Genomic DNA, 8735 nt, shown 5'->3' with positions numbered 1-8735 from the left:
CAATACTTCGTCAGTTTTGCGACTTGTTCCGGTGGAGCCCGGCTCTCGTCTCCTGGGAAGTATCCCGATGCTCCAACTGCCTCTCGAGTGCTCCTCCCGGCTTCCAATGAGGCTTGGATAGCCACAAGGTCCCCGGTTAAGAACTCTGAAAGGCATACGTATTTTAAATTACGTTCACAAGAGGAGTCCCAAATTACCTGCATGCTTCCTGCTTGCAGACCGCGAATCTGCGCCCGGTACACCCAGGGGTCCTGAGCCAATGTTCTCCTTCAAATTTGCCCTTGCAATCACTGCAGATGCATCCTAAGTTGCATATATAGTAGAGCAGAACGGTGGTGGCCTTTTGACAAGGATATTTCAGGTAAACTTGACGTCGATCGTCAATTCTAGACATTTGATATTCGACTTTGAGATAATCGAGATAACCACCGATTCAGACTTTGATAGTATAGCCCTTCCTGCGGTTCCCTGGGTGTTGTTGTCTTCTTCTTTTCCAGGATCAGATCAGTATTTCAAGCGGACGCTTCACGGGTCTATAGAGTTCCACGGCTGCCAGGTATTTCGTCAGGCCAACTGCGACTAGGTCGCCTTCTAGTACGCGAGGCAGGAAAATCTCCGCTATGCATCATATTGAACATTAGAGGATCTAGAACCGAACTCTTGTTATGGTGCCTTTGGATCAATCGTTTATTTACAAAGTTTTACCATCTTTTTTCGCATACTTTCAAAATGAATGCTCCTTCCGTCCTTAGTAACTGATGGATCTAAAATAGAAAACGGGACTTACGTTGGTATGAAATGTAATGAACCCGTAGCACGACATATCACAACCCCTAAGTCTACATACCACCGTTTTCCAAACGGGCGGCACTAAAAGTCGTAGTATTACCCCAAACTAGGCCGAAACGGGTATGGGAATTCCAGCAAAATCTCAAAATCCTGGCTGCCAAAAATAATTTAAGGTTGAAGTGGACAGCAAGGTACAAAGGTATTAATAGTAAGGAGAGAGCGTATAAACTTGTAATAAAGTGACCCCAATCAGTATATGTGAAATCAGGACCTTGATAGCAAAGCTACGGCCGTAAAAACCGTGTGGCATTTGGAACACAAGCAATTGGCTCATCAATCGGAGAGACGTCAGTCGGCTTTAAGGGTTGCAAATGAACGCTACAGGATGACGGAGTAAAATAGTTCCAAACCTGAAACTCAGCCAACTACAAATAGGGGGACTATCAGTATCCTCTTACACCCTCTGAGTTGGGGCGTCAGAATACACTCCAAGTCTTTCCTGTTTGTGCTAAAAGGTGACTAAAAGTCATAGGAATTTGTGGATTGCCAACCTGCAATTTTTTTTTTACAAAAACTGTTTCGGTCGGAACGTCTCACCATAGGGTCAAACCTCTTACTGTACAAGACAATGATCTTGCCAGTCCTTATGTATTCCTCGGAGATCTGCATTCTTAGCAAAAAAGACTGCGAACTCTTGGCCACGTTTGAGAGAAGAATCCTCCTAAGAACTTTTGGCGCATGAGGATGGACGATTCCGAAGCTTAGAAAACGACGAAATCTTTGAGCGATACCACGGCCTATGTGGATAAAAACCGACTCAACACCTTTGATGTTGTTTGGTAGCCTACTCTTCCTCCTTCTCTACTCTTCTATTCTTAATGGAATTTATACAAGCGCATCGTGTGCAAGGAAGTGGGTCGCAATAGTCAGGAATAGTTGTACCCTCGGGGGTAAGATTCCCAGGCCCCACTATATGACACGTAGGTATAATTCAAACTAGAGGTTTAGAACCCGAGACCTCGCGGACACCGCTATCCATATTATGAGTTACCTATTAAGGGTTACAAACGACTCCTGAGGGAGCGCATATTGAAATTGCCTTCGCCGTATTATTGGACACAGTCTCTCTCTTTCTGAGGCCAGTGCTACGTTGAAAAACCGGCTCAGATACTCGGTCTCCGGGGGTCGTGACTTAAGTGCTTAGTTGATCAGTTCTTATTAATAGTGGAGGAAGAAGCGTGGCGTCCACATCAAGTGGTACCTACAGGAACTTCGTGTCAGATGGTCCAGCTGTAGCCTTGTTCGCTGCTGCTTTGATTTGCTCAAAAAAGCTCACCTTTGAGTTAAGAATCAGTCCAAGATACTTTACCATTGGTTTTGACTCCAATATTGACTTGCAGAACGTTATGGAACAGAGGGTCGAAATTCTCTTTTTAGTCAGGATGGCTACTTCGGTTTTTTCCAGTGCAAGGTTAAAACCTTGAGCGCCTACCCGTTGCGTCAATATGCCAAGTCTGCTTTGCACCTGTTCGATAGTGTGTCCAGCAATAAGCGCCACGACATCATCTGCATAACCGGCCAGGCGCGACTCTTTTGCCATGTCCGTAAGATATAGTTCGGCATTTGGAAAGTATTGTCTAGTGTGCCTAGAATGTCGTCTTATCATCTTACGGAATTAAAGACATCAACTGTGGATCTCCCTGCTCTAAAATCGAACTATCATGGGCTTAAGTCTCCGGCATCGAGCTTCAGCGAGTCTATTTCTGATGAGCTTTTTGAGCATTTTCCCAGCAGTGTCGAACATACAAAATGGGCGGTATGAAGACAATTCAGAGTCGTCTTTCCCTTTCCTGATCAACGCAAGCCTCGCCACCTTCCCATGAGAAGGGAAAATGCCCTCTTTCAGGTAAGCGTTGAATGCGCCGAGCAGTATGTCTGGCCTATGTTGGAACACCAGTTTGTATATCTCTGCTGGGATACCATCGGGGGGGCCTTCTTGTTTTTCATAGAGAGGACTGCCTCTTCCAACTTTTTTATAGAGAAAAGTGGGCAGTCCTTGCCGCTCTCCGCGCCGCCGTCATCATCCCGTATGGAGTTCGCAGGAAACAGTGCCCATACAATGCAGTCCATCTGCTCGGCCTTAAGTGAACAGGGTTTCTGCAGACCCCAAGGTTACCAGTTTGTAACCGAGTCCCCAGAGGTCCGCATTCATCTCATCGGCAGATCCTGCCAGCAGCCTGTTTATTGTGCTGCGAGCTCTCCTTTCTCTTCCAGAACTCGCCACCCGTGCGACAGTGACTCCGACGCGAAGGCTACTTCTGGAATGCTTCGCTCGCAGCCTGTGCGCCGGAACATTGGGGTGGATCCGCTGTTTAAAAGTACCAGCGCTGTTTCCCTCTGGAGTCTGGGTGAGGCATGCTCTATTCAAGTGCCCTGCAATCGAAGTCACCCTCGACCAGGATTCGCCCTTCTGTGCCCAAGATAGCGTCCTCCAGAGCATCATCTGCCTACGTTACAATAGTCCGGCATCGTCTCATTCGATGTTAGATAGACAGACACCTAAAAACATTACCCCTAAACACCGAATCCTGACAAAGCCGTCCCCTCGGCCTTGGACAGCAACCCTAAGGAGGGTGCCGTTGCGAACCCAGATGGCAGCGGTGCCTGATATGTCAGAGTGCCTTGGGCGCTGGGTTCTTGTTTCGGTACTGCTTTTTGATGAGCACTAAACCAGCTGTGGTCTTCGCTAGTAACTCATGAAGAGATGCACTGCAGTGCATATTGATCTGTAGGATGCGAATCATGTTGACCGGGCCCTAGCTCTTCCCAGTTCTGCTCTGAAGACTGGACACCGCCACGAGCCCGCAGTGTGCGCAACATTCTCATCAAACGCGCCAGGGTCCCTGCATAGAATGCAACCCCCCTTTTCGTTGTTGATGTTCGCTTTATGGCCTGCCTGACCGCATTTCCGGCATGTTGCCCTTCTGTCAGTGCGTCGACGGGCTGCAGACGTGTGTCCATAATCCAAACATTTGTAACATTTGGTTGGTGTGGCGTGGATTCATACCCTACACACTACCAATTCTGATTTTTCTGCTGTTAAGAAGCTTCTTCGCCTATTGCTCCGCAACTTCCACAACAGCGAATTTTTGGCCTCGGGAGTTCGCAGAGGTGGTACCAATCCGGACATTCGCGTTTAATGGCCTCTTCTACCTCATTCTTTTTTGTGAGCCGGTCAATGTCTCGGATTTCATGAGAACACCTGGGTTCCAGGCTAAAAGGCTCCTAGAAGCCTCTTGACTGATTTACAGAACATAATTTTACTTACTGTCATCGGGCCTAATTCGAAAAAGACTCCACTCTTCGTTTTGCGAATGGCAGACACTTCTGCTCCACTATCTTCGGGCTTGATTTTGTAACGGATTTCACTGAGGATTTCCACAAAAGTTTTGCCTTCTGTCGGCCTAATAACCAGAGCTGGCGGTCTAATCCTGCTTCGTCTGCACACCTTTTCTTTTGATGTCCCATCCTTCGTGTAAGCCTTAATTTTAAGCAAAGGGTTTTCTGACGACGCTGTATGTTGTTGTTTCTTGTTCCTCTTCGCCATCTTCTGTTAAGCCCTGGAGAGTAACTGAGTGAACCCTTCTTCAGATGCCCCTTCCTCCTTTCCTTTTTGTTCCCTAGTTCGCTCTGCAATGGGCTATCTGCGATCCGTTTAACGCTTGTGGTGTTCTCATCGGGAGGCGCGGTTATTTCTGCTTCCCGCGGATTTTCTCTTACTCTCCTTGTCCCTCTGCAATATGGAATTCTGTCCAGGAGCTCCTCCAGCTCCATCAGTCCGTTTTTCACCCCTTTGCTGGCGTTTTTCTGGAGGAACGTCGCAGATCGCATAGGCTTCACAGCTGCCGAGTTTTCTTGTCTGTTTGCGCATCCCGATGTATCGTCGGGTATTTCAGCTTTTGCTGCCTCTTTCGCTGGGTACTGGAGCTAGTGACGCATTTTCGTGCTGCGTATAAACGCAGCCAGCTCCTTCTCCATTACCACTATATCCTCGTTCGTATTGCTTCTATTCGCCATTTAAGTTTCTACCAGCGCATCCTGTGCAAGGGAGCGGGCCGCAATATTCAGGAACGGATATACCCTCAGGGACAAAGCCCTTACCCCAGTTCCCTGAGGCCTGGCATACGATTAGCTGATCTTGGAACTCATAGACGGATCACCGCTCGATCGGGCAACGCGGTCTGCTAATATCGGTTCAAAGCACACTACCCGACCAGGGTCCCGAAGGGGCTGACTCCTGATACACGTCACAACTACTATCTTGAGCTAGTCTCACATCATCCCATTGATATCAACAAGGAGTTGTCGACGGCTGCGGGGACTTCCATTGTGTCCCGGCGTGTATCGGTCATTAGCAGTTCGCTCTTCACCGAGAAACTTTCTCGAGGCTACTACCTAGGACGCAGGTATTATGGCAGCTAGGGGATCAGAACTAGTTGCTCGGGCACCTCGGGGACGCCACTCCCCGTATGGTAAGCGACCCGTTAAGGGTCGGTGAGGATCCCTGAGGGCGACTTTGAGGACGATCCTACTGTTCAGAATCTGAAAATAAGGGGGGAGAACTGAGCGAGGTAGTTGAGGTTTCAGCTTCGCGATCTGGACCTCGTGTCCCTGGTTCAAATCCTGGCTTCTGTCATAGTTGTTTGCAATTACATAAAGTGAAATGGGAGTACGGTACGGTTCCCTGTTATTTAGACTTTTTTTTTAAGGAAGCAAGGAGTGAAAAAGTGTTTTCAATAATAGGTCGACTGGTAGATCTTACTTAAAATTTCAGACCTATGGCGCTTCCATGGTTTATGCAAAAGAATAATTCTAAAATCCAGATTGCCGGCTTAATCGAGTTACCCTAAACTTTCAAATCTGCACATTTCCCCGTAATTAAGATTAAGGAGGTCAAATAAATATACAATTTGAACTTTACTTCTAAATTTACACCCAATAAATCTAAAATTTCATCTAGAACTAATTTACTTTCCTCAACGAAGGTCATCTAAATCGATTGACCTAATTTTATAATTTCATTCAAATTATGCAGAGCTCCATTCATCACTGCAACATTGTGGAGCATGTCTGCTGCCAAGATAAGGGATTTGTGTTATCAGCCCAGTTCCATTGATGTACATATGAGGCGAAAAGTCAACTGATTGCGATGGATCGTTTCTGGAGTTATGAATGGACTTCCGTTCAAAAGTTATGTACATTTAGTATGTTAGCACTGCAAACACTTGGGACCATCTGCGACATACGTATAAGGGACATCAGCGGGCTTTTTATCAGTTCGCAATTTTATCGAGACACAAAGGTCTTGGTAATAAACCTTGAGAATTGTGGGGTAAGTGTGCTAACGGAAGATGAATGGGAGTCATTCATCAAGGTTAAATTAAGCATGCCGAAAGGGGACGAAAATTGGAGTATGAACATATGGAAGCCAGACTGGAGCCTATGTTGGTTTGATTTGGAGCTGAAAACTAGACTTCCTAAATGGAAGTCACTTCATCAAACTAGCTCTCATATCTTTTTCCAATTTGGGTTATAAGTGCCAGCAATGGATACAAAGGTCTTTAAAAGAGGAAGGAATCCTTTCTTTGTCATAAGCAACTTTGTCTCTCCGGGTCCGAAAATCCCCCGGTCGGGGCCATCAAAATTAAACCTAAAGTGGCAACTCATGTTCTTCCACCACTCTACAAGGAAGCAACTTTCCTGGTTTCCACGTCAGCAATATTTTTGCTGCTCAGCGCATTCCTCAGACCCGCGACGGTTTGTTTTGATCTGTTGATAACCGTGGAGTCGTCGCGCTCTCGGCTACATTAGATGATTCCTCCGAGCGACGTTACCATGGCCATAGTGGGTGATTATTATATTTGATACGCATAACCCTCCACCGTCTAATTATGTTGTAGTGAAGGCACAATAGTTGAAGGTTTGCGTAACACGATTCTTCTGCTTTTGGATATTGTAAACACGCCGACTATCATCTTCAATCTCAAAAGAATTCCTCGAACGCTGACTATACAGGGGATTATCTCGCGAAAACCTGATTACAGTCTGAACCACCTCAATTTAACCCCGACGGGGCTACCATTGTTTGGCGACTCTCGAATAAATGGGGTTATCGTTATGATCGAGCACGAAATTTGAATTAAGGTGGGGTCAGGTCCCGGGGGGGTCTTAAAATCTCGAAGTCGTACTTGAAGTTGGATCTTTCTATCTCCAAAGATAGCTCCAGTACTCAGTACCAATTCCAATGCTGATTTGTTATCTCCCCTCCCTCCTAAAACCCATCCAAATGTTTGTAGGGATTAAGTGCTCATTTGCAAGCGACCCCCTTAAACTTGAATCGCAACATCCACCGTGACTACCCCTCGGAAATTTCGAGCCTCCTAAAAAGAGACCTTGAAGTGATCATATCCGCGTCTAAATAGTCCAGCTTTGCTCGTAACTCCACTTGAGCATGTTCCCAAGATCTACATAAACACATTTTCATGAATGCGAAACTGATAAAAGAGTGTGACTTTACAACTAGCACGAAATGGCCAAGGAAACTATGAACCATCTTCCCACGATTCTTAGACTTGGGCAGGTTGCGTTCTTGAATGGAAATCGGAGTCGGTTGGTATTCAAACAAAACTTCGATTTCGAATTTACTTTTTGGGCATATTTTACACGTGCTTGATTACCTCAATGCATGGCCAGTGGTAATGGGGAGTGCTGAGTAGTTGTTCTCGGGAATTTCGTTCAGTGCTCAAGTAGAGATGGAGGATCTGAATTGGATTCGTGTCTGAGAATTTGCATAAATCAACATCTAGGATGGTTGTTTAGGTTCTAAAGGGAATAAGTGTTTTGAATCTTCAGCGAGCTGACGTAAATCAGAGCTCGTAGTAATCACCTGAGGTCAATGGTGTCTGGCCTTCCTAGTCTTCAGAAAATTCAATGAATACATAATTGGGACGAGCTCTTATTGTTCTTCAAAGTATCTACATAGACGGCCATAGATCTGTGGAAAGGCATCTTTCCGAATATTCACCTGTTTTAGAAAATTACATAGTCTACTATGTTGGGATACTCCTGAGATCTTCAAGATTGTTTTGAGGCGACCTCCTTTCCAGCCACTTTTAGGGCTACACAACTGAACTCTTCTGTTAAGATTTTGTTGCTATTTTAGCTGAAATCATTGACATGTCGAAATAGGACAAATATTTGACAAGCTCTCAGCCGGTTGGTCATCGTATAGCTGGCAGTTTCCAGGACTCGCGACTTCGTCCAGCAGCATCGTTAACTAGTTCGACTACTCAATCGGACTAGTTACGGATGGGCTTGGCAGTGACAACGCTAGGACAACTGGATATGCTTAGTAGAATCGTTACTGCGCTTAATACAGAAGATCTTCTGAGGCAGCCTGTAGCATTCACTGACAGCTACCTCACCCAATAAGTAGAGGTCTCTTGTGTCCGTAAGAAATGCATCTCCGGCCCCACCTTTCTTGCTGTTTCTGGATCACGGCTGCATTGTGTCATTTGAGCCAGGAAATTTTATCCTTGGCAATTGCCGATTTGATAATCTCACACGGTTGGTGCTGCACACCTTTTGGCAAGGCTCTCACTCCCAGTCCTCTTCGCTGGCGGGGAAGTGCGTGTGGACTAGCAGCTTCAGGGTCAGAAGATTCTATCCAGGAGCCTTCCGACTTTTTAAGGAAGGATTCGCTCCTATGTTTCTTGAACAAAATCTTATTGAATCTCGTTCGCTGATGCTTTCCATGCTGACAACAGTCCAACCAGGACCGCGTCTTATACTTCATCAATGAGCCTTTGTATGGCTGCCAATATTTGTGCTTGTAGCAGATGGCAAAAATGTCCCTGGTCAGTTTCCTAAGGTTAGACAGATCTTCA

The sequence above is a fragment of the Hermetia illucens genome, chromosome 3 (genome assembly GCF_905115235.1).
Source record: "Hermetia illucens chromosome 3, iHerIll2.2.curated.20191125, whole genome shotgun sequence".
NCBI classification, from domain to species: Eukaryota; Metazoa; Arthropoda; class Insecta; order Diptera; family Stratiomyidae; genus Hermetia; species Hermetia illucens.
The sequence above is the reverse complement of the archived record's forward strand: the minus strand, read 5'-3'. Positions refer to the sequence as shown.